The sequence below is a fragment of the Pyxicephalus adspersus genome, chromosome 5 (assembly GCF_032062135.1).
Source record: "Pyxicephalus adspersus chromosome 5, UCB_Pads_2.0, whole genome shotgun sequence".
Lineage (NCBI taxonomy): Eukaryota > Metazoa > Chordata > Amphibia > Anura > Pyxicephalidae > Pyxicephalus > Pyxicephalus adspersus.
Genome location: NC_092862.1, coordinates 3,823,872 through 3,847,159, shown reverse-complemented (window position 1 = coordinate 3,847,159; position 23,288 = coordinate 3,823,872). Strand labels below are relative to the sequence as shown.

The window sequence follows — 23,288 nt, the reverse complement described above, 5'->3', positions numbered from 1 at the left end:
TTGCAACAATTTTTAAAGCAAATCGGGTACACTGTGTGTTATTTTCCCCAGGGATATATGACAATGGATTATTTACTGTAAGATCAAATATATAGTAGATGATTTCAAATCAAAATAGACAGAATATTGATTTTGTATAAGAACAATTAGACTACAAAATGTTGGATTCTTTACTGTAAAGGTACACAGTACAGTGTCTTCACTAACAGTCAATTGATTCTGTAAAGTAAAATTAGGCTCAGTAGTTCCTTATAAGAAAACACAGCCGTTATGTGACCAACATGCAGCAGCCGTACAGTTATTATATAGTATAGTTAGTTTCTACTGTAGCAACAATAAGCTAATGAATTGTAAAAGGCCCCTGTACCCCAATCATGCTCAATTGTTTTTTTAATGTTCCCCTTGACTATCTTAAAAAAAAAGCAGCACTGGCTGCAATACTCAACTGCATTGCTGTCCCATGCAGTATCTCTTCTTCACCACCAGATGTCCTCTGTCTTCTTTGGATTTATTCATGGCAGTAATCAGAGGAATCAAAGTGTTCATTGCACTCTGGTGAGTCAGACTTGGGATTCCTTACTGTAAAAGTGTTCCTAGACACAGTGGTTGGCTGTGCAAATACAATCCAACTGCTCTCTGTCACCTGGTCCTTTACTGATCACAGTACTTTTTGTCTTGTGTCCTTAGATCGAGACATAGTTCTTGTCAATCATAAGGGGTGAGCATAGGGGGGTGCAAAGTGTGCTACTGCACAAGGGCCCTGGACCCTCCTCAGCAAACAACCCCCCCCCCGGGCGTTCAGCGGGGAAGCCCCAAGTCAATTCCAAATAGGGCCCACTATTGGTTAACATCTGCTTTTGCCCATTCTGTCTGACCTCCCGCCATTCAGTCCTGGATCCAGAGCTGCCATTGAAGGAAGAGTGGTTGGCGTAGGGGTTATTCTGTATTGGGCCCCTGTGGGTAAAATGGTGATGGGTGAATTGACTTGATGCTCCCCCAAGTAAGATGGTGATTTGACTTGGGTCTTCCGTGCTGAACTGGGGGAGCCCCAAGTCAATTCCACACAAGGGCCCACTGCTGTTACATGTGCTTTAGCTCATTCTGTCTGACCTCCCACCACTCAGTCCTGGATCCAGAGCTGCCATCAAAGGAAAGGTGGTTGGCACAGGGGGTGCTTCTGTATTGCCCCCCCCCCCACCCTCCATCAAAAGAACTTGCTCAAATTTTTAGACATGGGGAGGGGCCCAGAATTTTCTGATGTCAGCTCTTCCTGGATCTATAACCACATGAATCTTGGCCCATCATGCACAATGCAGAGATAACACAGCTGTAGCAATTTCCTCTCTTCAGACATACTTGAGTAGAATTTTATAAAACTTCCAAATTCATAAAAATCAAACTATGAATATTTTCAAACATAAGCACAAATAGTTTTGTCTTTCAGGTCCCGCTCTCAGCTATAAGATGACGGCCATCATTGCTCATACATCGCCATCTACCCCCCGGCAATAAAACCGGCAATTTGCATTGTTTAGATGTTCTCATTTTTTTGGAAGGCTCAGCGTTTTTTTCTTTTTTTTCTGCCGTAATAATTTATGTAAAAAAACTCTGTTCCAGTTAAAAGGTTTATCGTTAATCCCATCGGGGCCCTGATTGTTGTCAAACTTTAAAGAGAGCTGTTTTGATATAGTTTAAACAATTTGTTCTGTAATCATATGCTTGATGGTTCCAGTGATCATAATTTTAATATGAAAGGCTGCTTTCTGTGCCCTGGAGCTGGCAGACTTTTATTTGAAGCGATTCTATTTTCAGCCCTTTAAAAAGGGGAAAAAAACGCAATTTATCGGGAATAGCAGGACGAAAGTATCAGTGCTACATTATATATATTCCCTTTTCTGGTTTTAACTCAATCCTGGGATTCTACATTTAGCCATCTTCATACAAGGAGGGTAAATCTCTATAATAATGCCGATTGGTTGGGCGTTATACTCAGGGCTTCTGCAATTGGCTGTTTTAAGTTTTCCATATACTACAAATCTTTTATGATCAATTACACAGATTATTAGGATGCTGAATCAATCAATAAATGATCAAAACAATTTCACTGTTGATTGCATATAAGATTTTTTAGCAGAATATCAAATTAAAAATTGATTGGGGAAAGTATTGTTTTTTTTTCTATTTAATTGGTTAATCATCGTTCTAAAATCAAAATCATGTTTCTTGTTACAATCTATATTTCCAATAAATATTTGATTGATCAATAATAAAATTGATCATATTTCAGATCGCCCTCTTGAAGTGGATGGTACATTCAATACTTGTAGGCGATTACAAATATCAGTTTAAACAATATTGATCAAAAATAGCGTTGAGGAAAAATAAAAGGCAATAAAAGGGATTCTTTTACCTTTATGTCGTATAACTTTACATACACATTTCCAGTCAATGGCACTTCAATGCACTAAAGCAGAACACATGCATTGCAGTGCAATACAAAGCACAGTAACGCCCTGCCTTGCATTGTGGTGTGCAACATTAAAAAAAAGAACAGGACTGATTCTTGGTGAATGAACTGTTTAAAATAAAGGGAATTTGCATTATCTGACTTGGATATAAAAATGAATGGACTGACTTAACACAACATGCATCAACGTGCAACATAATGGGTGTTTATTAATGCTCCTCAGCAATCTTGAGGGCCCCTTGTAGATTTTTTTAATCTTTAGGTATAGATGTGGCAGCCATTGTTTTTGGTGTTCATAGTGTCATTGGTGCTTCTTTGCTTCAGTGCATGGTGATATCCATCACAATGTAATATGCACTGATATAATTGTCTCTGTGTGTTCTGCATTGGTGCTGCAATATAAAAGAATAAATGGAAGATTCCAGTCATCTGAGATCATATGTGATGAGTCTGGGGTGAATATTTGAGGTTAGTACAGCTGGCCCACTTAGCGTTCCCCTGTGCCAGATCATTGAGGTTCTTTTCAGACCGCAGTGAGCAACAGCATTCTGCCGCAGGTTCAACTGCAGTCCCAACTTCTCCATAATCAAGTCAATAGGAACCATTTTTTGAATACGGCTGCAGCAGACTGTGGTGTGGTTCCAAAAACTAACAAGTCCTGTGCTTACTGTTTAAAGATTCACCCTGAAACCTGAGCACAGGTGAATACCCGCAGTGTGATTTGCCACTCCTGGGGGCACAGCTGAAGTTTTTCTGTGTGCTTGGGAGCTGCTCGGCTCTGAAGGGGCCCTAAATGACATCTAACGACTGCTATTGTTTACTATTGGGGAGGACGCAGTGGAGCGCCTATGGCTCATCCTACCCCTGCCATGGAAGAACGCTTTATGTTCAGCAATCATGTGTTCCTGTTGTTTCCAGCAGTAATTACAGAGTGTCTGTAGGAAGCTGAATACAAGATGTAAAAGTTCTCAAAGTAGAGAAAGAAGCAGCTATGGAAGAAGCAGAATTCCAAAATTATGTTAATGAATGTGCCAATAAAAGTTTCTTCTCCTAACAGTGTAATAAAAATTTTTGTTGTTACATTTTACATTAAATCCGTAGTTTTTTATGTTGCACGGTGCTACTGGGGGATGGGATATGAGATGCAGCTTCCATTCTATTGTGCACCACTGCCGCTCTCTCCTTGGCCAATCACAGGTTTCACAACATTTTCAAATAAAGCAACAAAACTCCGAGCATGGTGGCTCAGTGGTTAGCACTCTGGCCCTTGCAGCGCTAGGTCCCAGGTTCAAATCTCAGCCAGGACACTATCTGTGTGGAGTTTGCAGGTTATCGCCGTGTCTGCGTGGGTTTCCTCCCACATTCTAAAAACATGTAGTAAGGTTAATTGGCTTCCCCAAAAAAATAATTTTAGACTGTATAAATGACCTATGACTATGGTAGGGACATTAAATTTTGAGGGACAGTTAGTGACACGACTATAGACTTTGTACAATGCTGCATAATATGATGGCGCTATATAAATACTGTGTAATAATAATTTATTACTGCCATTGGAAATAAGACATATACATATCTAATAAAATACCTAAAAGTACCACAAGCAGCTGCAATTCTGCAACAGCAAAGATGGCTCTGTAAGCTCTTTGTAAGCTCGGGGCAGATACATAGGGCACAGATTTATGAGGCGCTGCAGCTGCAGGAGATCAGCAACACTGAGAGGTAAAAAGTACTAAAAAAACTGAATTTTCTAAAAAGAAAAAAATAATCATTTGTGATACAGAGGGCATTAGCAAACCAACTCCTATCCATTTAGGGTCCCCATGTACTTTAGAGATAGGTCTACTCTTTAAAGTCTCCTGTTTTCTGTGGCCCCTTAGTGCTCGTGCTCCCTGGAGCTGTAGTGGGCTCTCTCATGGAAATTGATGGATAGCTGAAGAGCAGATGGGTGCCATAAAACTCCTGATTACAGATCATTTTATCATTTTTGTTTCTCAAATGTTTATCTCTCTAATTAAGTGTATTTTTTATATCCAGTTCATCCATCATTTTCTCCGCCACCTCTTAAATCTTCTCAGTGTTGTACATAATAACGACCTCATTAGAAATACTTAAAGTAAATCTGTCATGAGAGCAATATGGGATGGGGGGATCATGGCCTGCCTGCTTGTTTTTTATCTTTAATCTATATACATGATTAGTGGCTTTAAACCTCCCCTCCTGACACCCGCCTGAACTCTGCATGCAGCCTCGTAAACCTCCCACAACCATATCTAGTTCTTGCTGTAATTGTTGGTCACAATTAGCATGAAGGAGAAACTAAAAATTGGATGATTCGGTCCTAACTGATTTACCTTGGTTTTAGAGTCTTCTACTGAGATGTGGACATTTAGCACGGGGACTGCTAAGACGGTGAAAGATGTTTTATGCCATGGCAAGCTATGTATGTGGTCACATGACTCAGTAGTATGCAGTTTATATGACTTTAGGGGATTGTAGAGGACATTGGTCTTAGGTTGCTATAGAAGGAGAAGACCTTGCACACCTTTTGATACACCTGGATTGTATTACCTGGTTTACGATTTGGATTGAATTAGGTTTTAATTATTGTGCAACAATTCAGAAATTAAAAGGAAATAATAAACCTTGGGACAGGAATTATTAGCAATCAGCAGCTAGGAAGGAATGAACATTATGGTTGGGAATATATAATGTACAGCTCAGCATACAAGGTGCTGTGGTTGGTAGTGTCAAATATACACTATGGTGGCCAATGTAGGGCCCATTACATCGGAGATCAATAGTGTAGTGCCCCTTATGGTGGTAAAATACTTGGTGTGGGTATTAATTGCCTGCATTCATACCCAGCATGGTACCCTCTTTTATTGGTGGTCAATGTTCAAGTGTTTCCTTATGTTAGTGGCCAAGGAAGTTCCTGCTTATGTTGATGGTTAATGGTAAGTTTCCCCAAGGTTGGTGGTCTGTGGTCAGTGTTCCGTACATTAAGGGTTAGAAGTAAAAGACCCTTTTTTGGCCAATGGTGAAGTGCCCACTTATGTTGGCAGTCACTGACATTGGTAGTCATTGGTGTATTTACTCCATAATCACGGGGGTCAGTCAGCAGTGTATTGTTCCTTTTTACTGAGAATCGTCAGTGGTGAAATGCCCCCTTATATTGATGGTAAATTTTGAGGTGCCTGCTTTCATAGACAATGTAGTGCCTCCTAAATTGGTGGTCAATGTCTCCTATCAATGATTAGTGTCTCCTCGTGATCAAAGTCCTCCTTATGTTAATGGTTCTGGTGATTGATCTGTGGTCAGGGCTCCCAAACATTGGTGGTTAGTGTTTAGGCTTTTCCTCATGCTAGTAACTAGAAAAGTCCTTCTCTCCATCTTAATGGTTAATGGAAAGGTTCTCAACATCGATCTGTGGTCAATACTCCCTTACACTAGTGTCCAGTGGGGGAATGCCCCTATACTGATAGCCAGTGATGGAATGCCATCAAAGATAAGTGCCCTGATATTGGATCCAAATGGTTTGGTGCCTCCATATGATCTGTAACAGAGTGTCCTTTCACATTGTATGGGATCATTGGTTTAGTACATCTGAAAAAAAATGTAACAGGATGAGCTGGAAATCAAAAAGATAGTCTGGACTACCCAAATCTCCTAGACTGGTGGAACCAGAGCTGTAAATATTGAAAAGAGATGAAGGATGTGGCTCCATCCCACATCGTACATGGCCAGTGGATTGGGTTTGAGTGATCTTAATGTTGGAGTAAGCCATGGAAGCCATGGTCATAGACGCCAAGAGATGACTCCACTCAACATGCTTCACCTATAATCCAAAACACCATTTTTAAATGGACTGAACCTCTAATCCACACCCTCCCCTAAGCTCCTTATCCCTTCACTAGAAGATGCGGTGTAGTAAACAAGAGTTTGAGGAGTTTGTAGAGAAGAATTTCTGCTAATAATTGGTGCTCAGCAGGAGGCTTAAATATGACATCAAAGCAATGGGATTGTCAGGAATTTCTGATTAGAGAAAAACATTTTACTCCATCACTTGTAAGCCGCAAGTTTTTACAAGGAGGTAATTTGTTTAGGGTAATGTTCTTTTTAATTATTTTTTCTTATCGCTATGGACAGGAAGGCGAGCAAGAAGAAGAAGAGGAAGAAAAAGAAAACCTAACAAATTGGGGATAACGGAATTAATTATTGTCATCCAACACAAAATAAGATTCTCTCTCTCTGGTTTAAAATTACAGAATGCTGCTGGGAGTTTTTTTTTTTATTAATGTTTATTCAAAGCGTAAATCCAAAAGCAAAAGATATTTTAGTCCTGGAGCAATGGAAGGAGGAGGAATTATGTAACTGCTTCATACCTCATTGTGGGGCTTTGGTCAATGGCCAGTTTACATTGCATTGGTTACTTGTCAGTATCTCTGGGAATCATTTGTGTATATATTGGGAAGGGGGGTAAATAGAAGGTTCCTTTTTAGTAAATGTTTTAAAGGGCAGCTCCATCCTCTTTTAAAAATGAAAATTGATATGTGTTTTCAATATAAAAAAAGCATTTTGCAATGTAATACTCAGCTTCTTATCAGCTTTGTTCCCCATAGTTTATCCATTCTTTCTTGTTTAAGTCAAGCAACTAAGCATCATCCGTCTGCTTTCCTGTGAGCCCAGGACATCAAGTATGGGGAACGATATCAAGCTAACCTTGGCTTGTAGGAGAATGTTGCAGAGGAATGTGAAGACACAAAAACAACTTATGAAACTAAATGTACTGTTTAAGCTCATTTCAGATTGTAATGACTGAGCACTGGATGTAGAGATTGTAGTGATTCTGTAGCAGGTGTAGAGATCATATTGATTGGGTGTAGAGCAGGCATGTCCAAAGTCTGGTCCGGGGGCCAGTTGCGCCCTTGTTTTGATTTCCACCAGCCCACAGCCTCTGTCATAAAATCAGCAGACCATGCCCACACTAACCCTGAGTACGTGCTGAATGGTCGGCCCCCACACATTTTCACCTCACCAAATCTGGCCCTCTTTGCAAAAAGTTTGGACACCCCTGGTGTTTATAGTGGTTAGGTATTGGGCATACAGACATAGTGATTGGGTATTGAGAGTCGAGATTGAAGTGATTTGATATTGGGTGTAGAGATTGTAGTGGCTGGGCTTTGGGTGTACAGATTGTAGTGATTGGATGTTGAGTATAGAGATTTCAATGGCTTGACATGTGGAATGTGGATGTAGAAATTATACTTAATGAATGGACATTGGGTGTAGAGATTAAAGTGATTGGGTATAGAGACACCAGGGACTAGGCATTGGGCATAAAGATTGCAGGGACCTAGCATTGGATGTAGAGATTGCAGTGGCTGGTATTGGCAATAGAGGTTGTATTGATTGAGCATTGGATGAATATATTGTAGTGCTGATATTGGGAAAAGAGATTGGAGTGACTGGGCATTTGGTATAGAAATTGCAGTGATTGGGTACTGGGTATAGAGATTGTAGTGAATGGACATTAGGTGTAGAGATTGCAATGCCCACTGGGCAATGACTATAGAAATTGCAGTGACTGGGCATGGGTTGTAGAGATTGTAGTGACTGGGGATTGAGTAATGAGATTGTAGTGACTGGGCATGGGGTGTAGAGATTGCACTGGCTGGGCATGGGGTGAGATTGTAGTGACTGGGCAAGGGGTGTAGAGATTGTAGTGACTTGGCATGGGGTGTTGAGATTGGTGTGACTGGGCATGGGGTGTAGAGATTGTAGTGACTGTGCACGGGGTATAGAGATTGTAGTGACTGAGCATTGGGTGTAGAGATTGTAGTGACTGGGCATGGGATGTAGAGATTGTAGTGAGTGGGCATTGGGTGTAGAGATTGTAGTGACTGGGCATAGGGTGTTTAGATTGTAGTGACTGGGCATGGGGTGTTGAGATTGTAGTGACTGAGCATGGGGTGTAGAGATTGCAGTGACTGGGCATGGGGTGTTGAGATTGTAGTGACTGGACACGGGGTATAGCGATTGTAGTGACTGAGCATTGGGTGTAGAGATTGTAGTGACTGGGCAAGGGGTGTAGAGATTGTAGTGAGTGGGCATTGGGTGTAGAGATTGTAGTGACTGGGCATTGGGTGTAGAGATTGTAGTGACTGGGCATTGGGTGTAGAGATTGTAGTGACTTGGCATGGGGTGTTGAGATTGTAGTGACTGGGCACGGGGTATAGAGATTGTAGTGACTGAGCATGGGTTGTAGAGATTGTAGTGACTGAGCATTGGGTGTAGAGATTGCAGTGACTGGGCACGGGTTATAGAGATTGTAGTGACTGAGCATTGGGTGTAGAGATTGTAGTGACTGGGCATGGGGTGTAGAGATTGTAGTGACTGAGCATTGGGTGTAGAGATTAGTGACTGGGTATGGGGTGTAGAGATTGTAGTACGCTCTAATGCTTTTAGTGTTATCTCATACATTGTCCTCATTGCTCATTCATCTTCATCTGCTGCCACTTGGCCAACTACCACTCTTTTAGTGAAATACTTTTTTTCTAACTGCAATTAACTGCCATCTGCCTTTTGATTTTCATTTCATAACCGAATAATGTTACAGCTCTCTGGAACGATATTGGTTTCCCACCAAGCAAAAAGTAATTAATAGTAAAACACATCCCATTAATTGCTGACAGTAAATGATGCAGAGCTAAAATTAAAGTAATGTTTCAATAGACCATTAACTTGAGGGAGACTGTACGCTGTCAGTCTTGTACGTTGATGACTTTACATTTTACACGCATCTAATGTATCTACAATTGTGGGTTTTACCAGCCACAGCTCCCAGTTTCTGGCCCATGGGAATATTTTTATCATTTCATATTTCTTTACTTAAAACATGGTAAGAAAAAGTGGGAATATTCTGTAGGCATTGACAGGAAGACAAACTGAATTGTTTGTAGCCATGGCAGGAATCATTTTGTCTTCTGATACCTTCATAATTCCCTAAAATTCATGTAAGGAACTTGCATGCCATGTTTAGATGTAGATCCACACCATGTTGGTGCCCAGTACATGGCATTGCCAGTCAGGTGCTGGATGTTCACCTCAATAGATGAGCATCCAGTGGTCATGATAACTTCGGCACATTCCCTCCATTCTGTGCACAGTCTCTGTCAGGGTAAGTGAGTATAACTGAGGGCAAGCAAAACCCAACATCTGCACAACATTTCCCATCCATGCAAAGTTACACTCAATGAACTCTTTAAAATGAGGTGGTTACATACACATTGGGTCTGATTTAATAAAGCTCTCCAAGACTGGAGAATATACTTTCATCAGTGAACTTGGCTGATCCAGCAAACCTGGGATTGACCTGGTCCAGGACTGAAAACATTTGCTAACAAATAGCAAATGACTTTTAAGAAATCCATTCCAGGTTTGCTGGATCACCCAAGTTCATTGATGAAAGTGTATCTTCAGAGAGCTTTATTATATCAGGCCCTCCATTTCAAGCTGGTTCAAAGCACAGATGCAGAACTTGAACAAAGGTCAGTTTCTAGGATGGTCTTGCAAAACTCTGATCTGACAACAAAGCCAAGTTAGTTCTCTGACACCAATTTATACTGCCTAGTTTTTAGTTTTCTAGTCTTTCAAAACTTTCTTCCTATTTGGTATTTTTTATTACAACTCAGCTGGTACTTATGTTTTAGTGTTCTGGTACCTGGTCCAGTCTTACCATCAGCTGTCACCCACAAGGTTATCCTGAGGGTTGAAGCCCAAAAGACGTCCTGTGGCCAAACTCGTCCTCACTAGTGACTCGGGTGAAGAAATACCAGACACTTTTTAGACCCAATGCCACAATTTTGCAAGGATGCCTTATAACATCAATTTTTCAGAAAGAATCTGTAAGGCATAAAGCCGCTTAGGCAAGGAAGTGTTGTGGATCCATTTTATTTTTACCTATCTTCACAATCTGTTATGCATTTACATGTAAAAAGACCACCACCACCACTGGGACCTTCTTTGATTGGAGTGACAAGGGGTACTGCAGGAGCTCTTGTGTAAAAGGTAAAATTGCACTCAGGTCTATAGAATTCCTAACAATGCATGGGAGAATATTTTAAGATATACAAAGTTGAACAACTTATAACAAAATTGCAGCTGCTCACTTTAAAATGGAATGCGTATGTCTCTAAGGCCATATACAAAATCATATATAGGGGCTGCCAAAACACTTTTCAAGCTAAACAGGGGAAAGTCCTTTTTGCCACTTACAAACAGATCAGGGGCGCTGTCATTATATATACTGCATATATTAAAGGCCCAGCATGACAGATTAAGTTTGCTTTGTAGCTACCTTTGTCTAAAAAAAAAAACTCACTTTGAGCAGTCTGATTAGGGAGGAGTTACGGCTTTATTGGATAATTGTGTTCTGTAAATATTTAGCATCATTAAGCACAGATGAAAGCAGAATTAGATAAATATGTAAAAAGGTGATTAGTGCGCCATCTGCTGGTAAAATATTACATAATGTGAAAATGTAATTTTTTTTCCTGAGGACAAAGTATGGACAAAACTTTTTTGCACCAAGCGTTGGGTGGATGGGATGAAGAATTAGGTTTTTTTTTTGGAGGGTAGGTCACATCAAAAACAAAAACTGCTGAAAGCCAACATACAACGGTTCCATGACCCTAACCTAAAAAGATTTAGAAAGTTACCTGGATCCATTAATAAAGTAATCTTTGCTTTCCCTATTAATTTATTCATGCTAATAGTAAAGCTTTTAGCACTTGTACCAGATAATCAACTTCCAAGTTATTTTGAGGCCGGCAGCAAGCAGACTTTATAGTTAATATTCCACTATTACAAGTTTATCATAGTTCGGAGCTTTTGATTTAGTGGCCTATTGAAAATAATCAGTTGGTTTTTCTCCAGCACTTTGTTAGATAATGGTTTTATTGGGGACTGTCATTCATAATTTATGAACGGCCTCTCAGAATTCTGAGGCTCGCCAAGCGGCGTCCCCGGCTCGCAGCCTTCCACGAGCTCTAATTGCCGCTGTTTACAAATCGTTCCACTTGGGGGGAACTGTGGCTGGATTTGATAAGCAAGATGTGGGAGATGGGAAGATAATGACTAATTCATGCTCTTAGCTTTTCAGGACACAATGACAGGATCATTTATAACTTCCAGATATTGCACACTAAGTAAAACATTGTCAACCCTGTAACAGCGGCAGCATGATGAAAAAAATCTTCAGTGCAATGCAAAGATGGGAGTGTTTTGCTTAATGTGAGTCACTTTCCAAATTTAGGTGTCAGAAAGTGATAAGTACTTTTCATAGACCCCCCTACCCCCAGTGAATGTTACCCACTCACATTCCCCCACTGCATTCTTCATCTAATGGAGTGAAGATTCCAATCCTTATATAAGCTCTCTGTTGGTCATTGTCGGAGCTTACACGGGGTAATGAGCTTCCTTTCTGCCAACATGTTTAGGCCTGGCCACTTGGACCTTGGGGCTGCCTCATGGGAGGAGGACGAGAAGTTCCCATCGGCCCTCTAACCAAGAAGGAATAAACATGTCCTCAACAAGTCAAAAGAGTCATGAGGGATTTCAACAAATATAACAATCAGCAGATGGGTTCTACTGCAGTGGTGGATGGAGCCAATATGGGGTCACTGTGCAGAATTGAGTTGGGGCTCCCCGCTCCTGTGGGAATCCCTGTTGGCTGATGAAGTTCTGAGGCCCTAAATTTTGCAACACCCTATATCTGCCCCTGTTCTCCTACATGCTATAGCAATCAAAGGTAAATGTAAAAATATGGTGGCTTTCAGGGGCATACCTAGCTAACAGTGCCTTCCCAACAAGACTTTTGATTTTGTCCCTCCCCCACTAAAAGGATCAGTCACACTAAACTGAAATAAAGAACCCATAACATTCAGAAAAACAGCCCTCAAGCCATTCAACAAGTATAAACAATATTTGTTGTCCTGTCCGGAGTGAGATGATGAATTCTTGTGTTCTTTCCTTGTTCTACACACATTAGTTATCATTGTTCTCATCTGTCAATGAGGACTACAGCTCCCCTACCCTCTATGTAATGGAGATATTGAGAGAAGTATTTTGTAGTCTTGGTTCAGGATGGCAATATTACCCCTATATCAGTATAGCATAGGGAGTCTGTGATCCTGTCAAAAATTTTGTAAACAGATAATTTTCAGTTTCTACAGTACCTAGCACCTACTATATGGAATATGCCATTAGGTAGATTTACTTACCAGGCCAGCTGTGGTACAAACTCCAGTCCTCCTCTGGGCTACTAGGCAATGTGTTTGGTCTGCTTCCTGCTCTTGTTCTCATTGACAACAGCAGCATGAGCCAGGACTACTTTAGGCTTCAGGTCCTATAGACAACAATCAGTGCCAGGGCCACTTCTTGGCTCCTGGCTCTGTACACAATAACAGGAGTCAGATTTGCTTTTGGCTCCAGGTCCCATAGACAGCATAAAGAGCTAGGTCTACTTTTGGATCCAGGTGTCATATACAACAATAAGTGTTCAGTCTACTTTCTGCTCTTAGTTTCATAGACAATAGCAGGAATCCGGTATACTTCTGGCTCCAGGTCCCATAGATAACAATTGGTATTGGGTGAACTTCTGGTTCCATCTCCCATAGAACACATGAGCTGGGTCTTCTTTTGTCTTCAGGTCTCATAAACAACAATTAGTTTTGCTCTTGGTCCCAAGGACAGCAAAAGGAGTTGGTTCTTTTTCTGGTTCCAGTTACCATGGACAGCAATTGGCGCTGGATCAGCTTCTGGACCCTTCTCTTATAGAGAATAACAAAAGCTGGGCTACTTTGGCTCCCAGTCTCAGAGACAACAATCAGTGCTGGGTCAAAATCTGGGTAATGCACCAGGCCTTCCGACATGGAAGCTTCTATGGAACCTGGAGCTATAAGTATGTCGAACACTAGCCTTTGTCTATAGAAACTAGATCAAAAGGAAGACCCGTGCTTATTTTGTCTAGGGGGTTAAAAGCAGGACATGGACTCAAAACCACCTTTTGATATCTAGTCCCAAAGACAACAATCACTGCTGGGTCCACATCCGGAACCCTCTTGCATAGACAAACAACAGAAGCTCGTCTACTTTTGATTTCAGGCCCCATAGGCAATAGTTGGTTTTGGGTTGGGTTTTGGGCATCCCCCTTTGGATTTAGGTTCTATAGACAAGAGCTAGTGACTGGCGTACTTCCGGCTCCAGGTTTCACAGAAAACAACACAAGATGGAAGGCCTGGTGGATTACCCAGTAGCACACCTCCTGGAAGGTGGGAGTTGGGACATATATAGTCACACTAAGTATATCCACTTAATGGCACATTCCATATGTGGAATTCCATTTACCTTACTGGTCATATCTGGGTGTTATCAGTAACAGAATTTTATTTTAAAACTACAACTTACCTTTAAACAAAAATGTTATGGGTTGGTTTGGCTCATCATACTTTTCTTCATATTTGCATTCACATAAGCCGCTCACCATTCATCATTAGTAAACTTGGTTTGTTCCTTATCCTTTGGTAGCCCTATAGGTAAAAAAAACAACGTCTGAGCCGGGTAAACATCAATAAATAGTCAGAGTACATATCCTACGGATTGTCTTTTGATCCAACACTGGAAAGTGGAGCAGCTTAAGGACTGTGCATCTTTTTGATTTTTTACTTCACAAGCTCCCTGTTCAGCCGATTGATCTCTCAGTTGGATTCATCAACTTTTCCGAGGATGGGGTTTGTTTCTACTCGCCTGCCAGCAAGAAACTCTGGGCATTGTATGGGAAGGAACAGGAAATATAATATATTTTGCAGATATATCACGCCACGACATGCTGGGTGCCAAACGTGAGTTCCTGGTGTTCAAACTTCCACTGGGTTCTTACAGTGAGCAGCTTTAGAAGTGTCTTCCGCCAGCCTTATGATTACATCTGACACTTTTGAATTTCGAATCCAGAATAAAATTGGTTTATTGTTAAAGCAAAACTAAACCCTATTTATCCTCACTCCCCATTGCATACCATTGCAGGCGGAATTTTTCCTTCTTCTCTTTCCCATTCTTCAGCCATCTTGATTGGCCAAGCTGGGATGGGCACTGAGACTCACAAGATTTCATTCACTCCCCACATTCACAGGGAAAGCTGGGATGTGCCAGATATCTCGGCAATTAACGCTTAGCTACGCATGCTCAGCTCAGCGTTGGTTGCATGAATCCCTGGCGGAAGAGGGGTGTTCTGTAGTTCATTATAGAATTGTACCAACAACAGTGCTTGGGCTTGCGGTGCAAAATACCAAAATCTAAATGCCCCTTTTACTCCTGATTTTTACTCATTTACACATTCTGATTCAGAGTCTTCTCTCTTTATATATGCAAAGAGGATCCTGATTCAGGTGTCCATATCACCCCTTCCATGACGTAAATCAGTGTTTTTCAACTAGGGTCCCAGGGAACCCCAACACTAATATACTGTGAGCTGTGGATATAGTAATTATAGATGGGGTTCCCTGAAGACCTGAAAGTTAATTTAAGGGTTTCCCCATGTAGAAAAGGTCAAGAAAGGCTGATGTGGACATTTGTTAATTGCAGTTTAGCATTGAGGTCCTCTTGAGATCTAGAAGACGATCTGTTGGTGATAGGCTGACTTATTTTTGACTTACCTGTAGCTGCAGTAGAGACTATGGGTAGGCAAACTTTTTGGCTGAGGGACCGCAATGAGTTTTAAAATTTGACTGATGGGCCAGGTCAGTATCAGATGGATGGACAGTGCTTGTACGAAATGATATAAATTACATGTAAAAATAGGGCCAGATTAAAATCCCAATGGTCTGGCTCAACACACCTGGAGGTGGGCTTTAAGTTTATTTAATTCCTTATTATTTGTTGCTACACTTACTGTACATAAATTTTTGCAATGGTAGCTTCTTTTTTAATCCTTTTTTTAAATTTTGACTTAATATACTGTGAGTGCCACAAAGTTTTATCCATTAAAAATGTCCCATTTCATTTTACAGCCTGTAAAGATGAGCAGCCATGCCAAGGAATACCAATTGTTCATTTACTTTTTTTTTTTTGCAGCAGTGACTTTTTTTGTGTTATTTTACATTAAGAATAAAGCAGAAGCACTAAGACTGCTGCTCTATCAATTAGGGGAATTTATCCAGTGACACCAACGTCCTTTCCGCCTCCTCTATTTTCATTAAGGTGTGCAAATTCATTTTCTGCTGCTTGCAAAAGATTTTATGCTCTCTCCATATTGACCACCCCCGGGTCAGAAAGACTTCCATCTGGCTACAGTATTTGCAATTATGGGCGTCCTTTATTAAAACTATTTGCATACCTAAATTGCTTGTTATAAATTCCCATTTTCAGGTAGCAAAAACTTATAACTTAATTATGTCACTTCCAGTATTTGTTAAAAGGAACAAAATCTAAAGCAAGATCAAGTTTAAAATATATGAAAAACCTAATTTTGTACAGATTAGTGTAGTGTTAAATCCCCTATCTATGCCTCTACTAGAGAGTTTCACTTTTTTTGGATGACTGTTTTCACCGGGACAAAATTCGAAAATCCTTAAGCGGACCTATAATTAAAATTTTTACTGTAAATAAAACGGTAGATAACCCTTTTATATTAGGTAAAAATTATCTTTTTTTTATTACTTAACACTTTAAAGAGAAAAAAAAGGGAGGAGAAACCGCCACATTGGTAAAGACTGAATGGGAGTGCAGATACCTACATCACGCATCCCAGGGGGCTTCTAGCTGCTCCTTCTGTGCATGCCCAATCTCAAAGCATGCCCAAAAGGGGCTTTTTCCTTCAATGGGAAAAAATGCCAATCTCAGGCATGCGTAGTGAGATCTGCATTTTTACCCCCATTTATAGCAGGCTACATCACCTGATCCCACATCTGCACAATGCGAGATCGGGTAACGTAGCCGGAAGAAGATGGAAGAGGATGGCGTCAACCAGTGCTTCCACCATTAACATGGGACCCAATTGAGGAAATTGAGGTATTTATTTTGAATATTGAAATTTGCCAGTAGCTGCAGCATTTCCTACCCTCGGCCTATACTCGAGTCAATCAATTTTTCCTGTTTTTCAAGGTAAAAATAGGAACCTTGGCTTTTACTTTGATCAACTTATACTCAAGTATATATGGTACCTTTACTCGATCCCTCCACAACTGGCTTTTATTTGGCCTTGCGCTGTCCTGGATTCTGCCTGGTTGCTGCTGCCTTCTTCTTCCTTCATTTTCAGGCTTCTACTTATGACACAATCTCACACTGCGCAGGCGCTAGAACTGGCACGTTTCCTCCTGTAAATGAAAAAAAAAATGTATCACTGCGCCTGCATGATATTGGAAAAGCCCTTTCCTCGAGATTGGGCAAGAGTAGAAGAAGCAGCCCAAAGCCTCTGGGGATAGGTAACTTAAGTAACTAAGAGGCTCTGGGATTCCTATTTAGTCTTTACCATCGCAGCAGTAAAGACAAAATGGGAGGCACCGCTCATCTTTTTTTTTAAAGAAAAAAACAAACAAACACATAATATGCCTAGAAAACACAATTTTACGAGCTGCTTGCTGATTGTTTATTGTAATTGCAAAGCTCCTGAACATAGTACTGTTACCAAAAATCCTTGGGTAAGACAATTCAGGGATTTTTCATTGTTTCTACATTTTTTCACTTAGGATATTTCGCCACAACCTCCCTTACAACACACACCAACTTCTCCAAATTACTTTGCCAATTAATGTAAAAGTTTGGCATGCATGGGTACTTTTTTTTTATCATACTTATTTTATAGTCATAAATAAACACACAGCCATGTTAGGCATACATTTCTACACTTACCTGTCCCTGGCTGCCCCTATGGGACTCCTTGCTATAACCCCAAATGTTCCTGGCCTGGGAGATGCAGAATGTACTCCATACACCCAATACATCGATTTTGCATGGGATGACCCTTTAAATTTTGGAATGTCATCCAGCAATACCCATAAAATATGAATCATATTTATTATTATTATTATTAAAAATAAAGGTGCCATCATCCATGCAGAACAGGTTAACTCACCGAGTCAGCAAAAAAGTATCTGTGCATCCAGTGCAAATCATTCCATTTATAATTTAAACTGCTCACCGCAGCTTATTAGGAATTAAAACCAACATGTCAGTTAATACAAATTAATTCCAGTCTAAGTAAACAGTCTGAATTCATTAAAGTCTCTGTGGCTGCAGACTGTATCATGTGGATTGATAAACTGCTCTTCTTCTCTTCTCCTAAACAATTAGAAGCAGATCATTTCTGCTCAGGATTCATATATCAGCATGTAGCAATTCTCCTATCGCTTCCTTTGTTTTGTTTGTTTACTGTTCATTCTGTTCTCGGGGTAATCCCCTCATACCACCTCTCCCTCTCTATTAATTGTCTCATGAATCAGCGCAATTTATTCATTTAGATAAGCCGTGAGAGCAGAATTCAGCCCCAAATATTGCTGTAAATGCAACATAAAAGGGGGCCAGCAGGAGGATCACAGATTTAACGTGTGACTCTGTAAAATAAATGTTCTTGAAAACAATTTACTGATTTTACACATATAAATCAAATGTATTGCATTCAATACAGTTATTTTGTATTGAATGCAATACAAATGGTTTTTGAATTTCCCGCCCCACCGGCAACGTACACACGCAAAGACGTCTCCGGGAACTCCATGGTGACTCTTCGGGTGCAGAAGCCGGCCAGAGGAAGAAGAAAGAACACAGAGATTGCGGCGATGGACGATGCGGGACGCCGGCGGATTAGGTAAGCGCTGAATTTACTATTACCTTCTTATACATTTACATACCCCGAGTGTGACTCGGGGTTACCGCTTTCAGCAACTTTTTTCTACCCCGAGTCACACTCGGGGTTACCGCTAGGGAGGTTAAAGAACAGGTGTACTTTATATCAGGGATGGAGCAATCTGCCTTTGTTCAATTTGCGAATTTGTGACTCTTGCTCAAAGTTCACAAATAATATTGAAGTCTACAGGGGCTTGAACTTTTTATTTCAAGAGGTCATATCACTACATTTAAAAAAAAAAAAAATGATTTTTATTAGAAAAACAGGACGAAATGTACAAAACAATAAAATTATATATACATATAAAACAGTTGTACATGTTACAATCCTATACAGTATGTTAAATAAAGAGCCAGATATAAATACAAGTCATGAAACTAGATACACTGAATTTTGCTACCATTTTATCAATACCCCTATTTTTCCATTTCATTTTTTATTGCTTCAATCACTTAAAACACATATAACAGATAACCAATAAACAATACCCAGGAAACCAAAAGAAATCTGTAAACCTACCAGGTCCAAAGTAGGAGCACACCCCCATCTCCAACTTACATATCATATTGCATGAGCTATACCACGCATCGAAAGAAAATTGTAGAATGCAGAAATAGATTATAGGATGCTTGATTGGATATCTTAGAAGTAATGGCACATTTACCTGACTGGCACCCCCAACGCCCGTTGATCATACCAAGTTGTGTGACAAAATCTTTCAATAATGTCATGCAGTTGTCAGTATGTATCTAGGTGTTGAGTGGCTTCCATCTTGTCTACACCCATCAGAGCCTGAATATAGTTTAGAAGTTGGGTAGTCGTGGAGGATGTGGTTCCAACCAATTTTTGAAGATACTTTTCTTAGCCACTAGTAGGCACTACATAATTATGTTTAATACATTTTTTAAAAAGAAGCGGAGGCTCCTCCTATTCTGTCTTTACTGCAACGTCAGTAAAGACTGAATGGGGGTGCAGAGCCTTCCCAGATACCTACATCACATATCCCAGGAGGTTTTGGATCTCACACATGCACAGTGAGATTGGCACTTTTGTTTTTTCCATTTACAGGAGGAACGTTACCCAGTCTCATGCAAGCAGAATCTGGAAGAAGATGGCAGCACCCAGTAGTTTCTTTGCACTAGGATTAAAAAGGAATCCGGGACTGTATCGAAGCCAGCAGTGGAGGGATTGAGGGCTCAGCGGAAGTAGAGGTAAGTGACTTTTTTATTTTACTTTACTTTCATTTCCTCTTTAATTCTGGTCCTTATTATTGCTAATAACTAGGCTATTGTAAAAAAACAAAAAAGGCATGAGAAGCCGGCACCGTCATGGAGCACCAATGCCAAAATGAAAGGACAGTATCTCTATCTATACAGAATTGTCAACTATACCTGATGACAGTGTATATGGGAAATATAGTTGTTATGAACCCTCTATTTCATAATTGGAGGGCCAGGTAATCAATTCCTTAGGATTATTGTGGCTCAGATGACCAGCAGTAAAAGGTATAAACTGAATTATAGATTGTTTTTTATTTATGGCAGCTAACTTGTATAGTTTCAGACCAACAATTTGTGATTCAGAAACCTCAGTGGTTTACTGCAAAACCATAGCAGCAGCAAACGAGAATCTCCTCTATACTTTGTGTAAACTTTTACTAAACCATTTTCCCTAATTTGAACTCCAGTAAGTTCCCTTTGCATATATTGGTTGCTCAGAGTTTGTTGAGGATTTATTATATTGATATATTTCAGTAAACTAAAAGAAAAGTAAACAATCACTATAAACAATTACAAATTGTAGAAAAAGCCTAAAATCACCTTAAAACCCAATTCTGGGTAAACCTTTTTAAAAACAAAATAATGCCCCAGCAGCTGAGGATATATTGTGACTGTAAATTGTCCAGGAACTGCCTGCCATAGGGCATTATTGCCACATGTGATGATGCAGCTGTCTTAATGGCATTATAGACCTCTCCATTTTCTAGGACAGTCCTTGGGTCAAACAGCGGGATAAGAGTAAGAGGACCCAGCTTGTTATATTACATCTGCAGAAAGTAAATATAAAACAAATTGAAGCATAACCTACTGCTTGGGAAGAGAGAGGGCAGAATCTTGAGTTAGGATTTTAGACCATCATGTTTGTTTCTTCTAATGGTCCATTGCATCTAGCCTACAGGTAAACTTTGATCAATTTTGAAAATTTGGGCAAATATAAGAGACAAAGCTATAAGAAGAAACAACACAACACACATGCTACAGCAGGTGCAAAACTCTTATTTTAGTGCCAAGTTCTTCATCTATAGTCAAGTTCCTGCTCATCCTCAGGAGAAAAGTTGGGCTGTCGTGAGAAAAGGACTAAAGTACACAAAAGGGGGCTTCTGGTAGACACAAATTGTTGGAGAACCCAGGTCAGAGGGTGAAGACAGGGTCAAATAGTGGTAATCAATGGGCCAGAACAGGTAATGATGGGATTTGTGGTCAGATGTCAAGCTGAGGTCAGTCCAGGCAGAAACCAATCTGAAGGGCTAATGGAGCAACAGTTGGAAACAGGTACCAGCCCAACAAAGAATCCTGCTGCAATTATACAAATGCCAAAGCTATCACAAAGGGGTCAGGTGCTGGGAGAGCCTTCATTTGACCCTTGCCCAATCAGGGATCAAGGGACAGGTCAGGGTGGGATCACAAAGGAATAGATCACCCAGTCAGTGTGTGTGCCAGTCCAGTCCATTGCATGGCACCACTGGAGGCCATATTGAACATGCATGTAAATGCAACTCAACTTAAAGAGGCACTGGCATGCAGAGTGCAAAGCAATGGCCTAAACTTATTGATAGATGATGGTTTTGACATTTTAGATCAATATCCGTTGTATCTCCTTTCCTGTGGAGAGAAATGCACTTGATAACAACAAAAAAGAAACTGCATATCTATGCAGTGCATTAAGTAAGGGATTTCAATGCATGTCAACCTAAGAACATTAAGCACTTGTCAAGATGGCCCTAAATTCAATAGGCATGATGTGAGTCCAGTCTTTCCAAGCATAGTAAAGATGTGGAAAGTCCAGTTATATCTGGCAGCATATTAGAGCTAACTGAAGGCACATCTGAAATTCTGATTGGCTATTTGGAGTTGGTCCACTTTAACCATTGCACTTTCCCTTTAAATTGGACCAGATGGTGGCATTTTGACTTCTTTTTCTCATCTTCTGGTATTCAAATGTTACAAAGCCAAATCTGTATCTCCATCTCTCTAGAAGGTCTGTTCATCGCCTCTAACTCAGGAAAATGACAAGAACAGAGACACATTATGGATAAGTATCATTCATACTATCCACGCTTGTCTTCTTAGAGAGAAAACACTTTTAGAGTATGCAGCACCCGCTGTGAAAATTCATCCTTGTCCTTGTTTAGTGTTGACAAGTGATAATCAGAAAACAGTCAGACAATCATGGCTGCTTCCAGGAAATAACCAGAGAGAATGATGAATTTCTCCCCAGCACACAGAACGGTGTTTCCTGAAAAGTACAACTTCAATGGGAGTTTTTCCAGCAATGCTGCATTACCTGTACTAGCTGGTTGATTCATGCTCATTTTTTCAAGGTTATATAACATATGAACCAATTAACAAAAACTAAGAACCTCTAATATGGATTCCTTTAGCATATATATAGCCTAAACTACATAAAAGTATATAGAAGCAGCTCCAACACCCCCTCCCCTACCAAAGGCACTCATTTACAACATTTGTCGGCAGTAGTAGAAACAGGACAAGAACATTGGCAACTTTGGTACTACGTGCATGATTAATCATATAAAAACCCACCACCAGATTACAGGGAAGGAAATCCTGGCCCAGTGAACCGAGCAGCTAAACCTTGCTCCTTCTCCCGCCACTGCTGCTTCTTCTTCCTCCAATTCCTTCCCCCTTTGTAACACACAAGTGGCCCATTGCTGTCTTTATTCAGAGCAAATCATCTGTTTGGATGAGACTTAGCAGGACCCTAACCCCATCTTCCTCCAGCAGTAATGAGGAACACAGTTACAAAGCAAAAAGCAACAAGCATAGGCCGGGACTGGAGCCACCAACACCCTTCCCAACATTGGCTTCTACTCCAAAATCTACTCCATCACTGTAAATCAGTAGCCTTCAAATTTAGGTTTAAAAAAGGAAAAAAGTGCAGCTCACACCATTTCAGCACCTCAACTCAAGTATTGCAGAGCTATGGTGTTGAAATTGCCAATATAAAGATGGGTGGGCACATTCATCCTTTGTATATATCCATGCATGGCTATATGACCAAGAATATGCCACTGAAGCTTGGTATCAAGTGCCATTTTGTGGTTAATCTACATTCAAACCATGAGCTGCACTCTCCCTCATTTGGCTGATCCCTTCAACCAGGCAAGGCTTAAGTGACAAGTGGCCCAATCTATTGGCAGGCCTCCACTTTGGACACCTAACATATGTACCTTGATAGGTGGTCAACACTTCTGAACCAACCAACCGGTCCTACAGTCATTGCTGGATAAGGCTGAAAAAGTGTATTCTCAAAGTGACGGTGTTCCCTACTGCCGGGTTTACAGCACCAGCACAAAAGTACCTGAATACAGGCTCATTTCTGACATCCCTATACGTCTACATTTAATCCTAGATGAAACAGATGCTCTTGAAGTTCAGGGAGTTGGTGTCAAAGGAGGAAGAGAAATGTCCGCCATTTTTGTTAATGTTTAGCAATGCAGGTGGAGTGGCTTTGGTAGAGAAAGGTAGGCTACCTCACTGTCTAGTGTCTCTATGCTTGGGAAACAGACCGAGGAAGCAGAGGATTGCGTTGTCCCTGAAGAAGAGGAATGCGAGAAAGCTATGTAGGGATTTTCTTTTGCTAGTGATTACCTGCCAATGCTCATAGTTAGGGAAGGAG

At 40.6% G+C, this 23,288-nt stretch overlaps 1 long non-coding RNA gene across 1 annotated transcript in view; it reads right to left on the bottom strand.

Moving 5' to 3' along the window:
* LOC140331936 (uncharacterized) overlaps positions 1–17,776 on the bottom strand; it is a 46,933-nt gene extending 29,157 nt beyond the window's left edge. Inside the window, exons 1-3 of the long non-coding RNA XR_011920985.1 lie at positions 17,598–17,776; positions 16,687–16,839; positions 13,937–14,058 (exon numbers count right to left, since the gene is read on the bottom strand). This is a non-coding gene — a long non-coding RNA (uncharacterized lncRNA). The remainder of the gene's footprint in view (positions 1–13,936; positions 14,059–16,686; positions 16,840–17,597) is intronic.
* Positions 17,777–23,288: the final 5,512 nt, after the last annotated feature.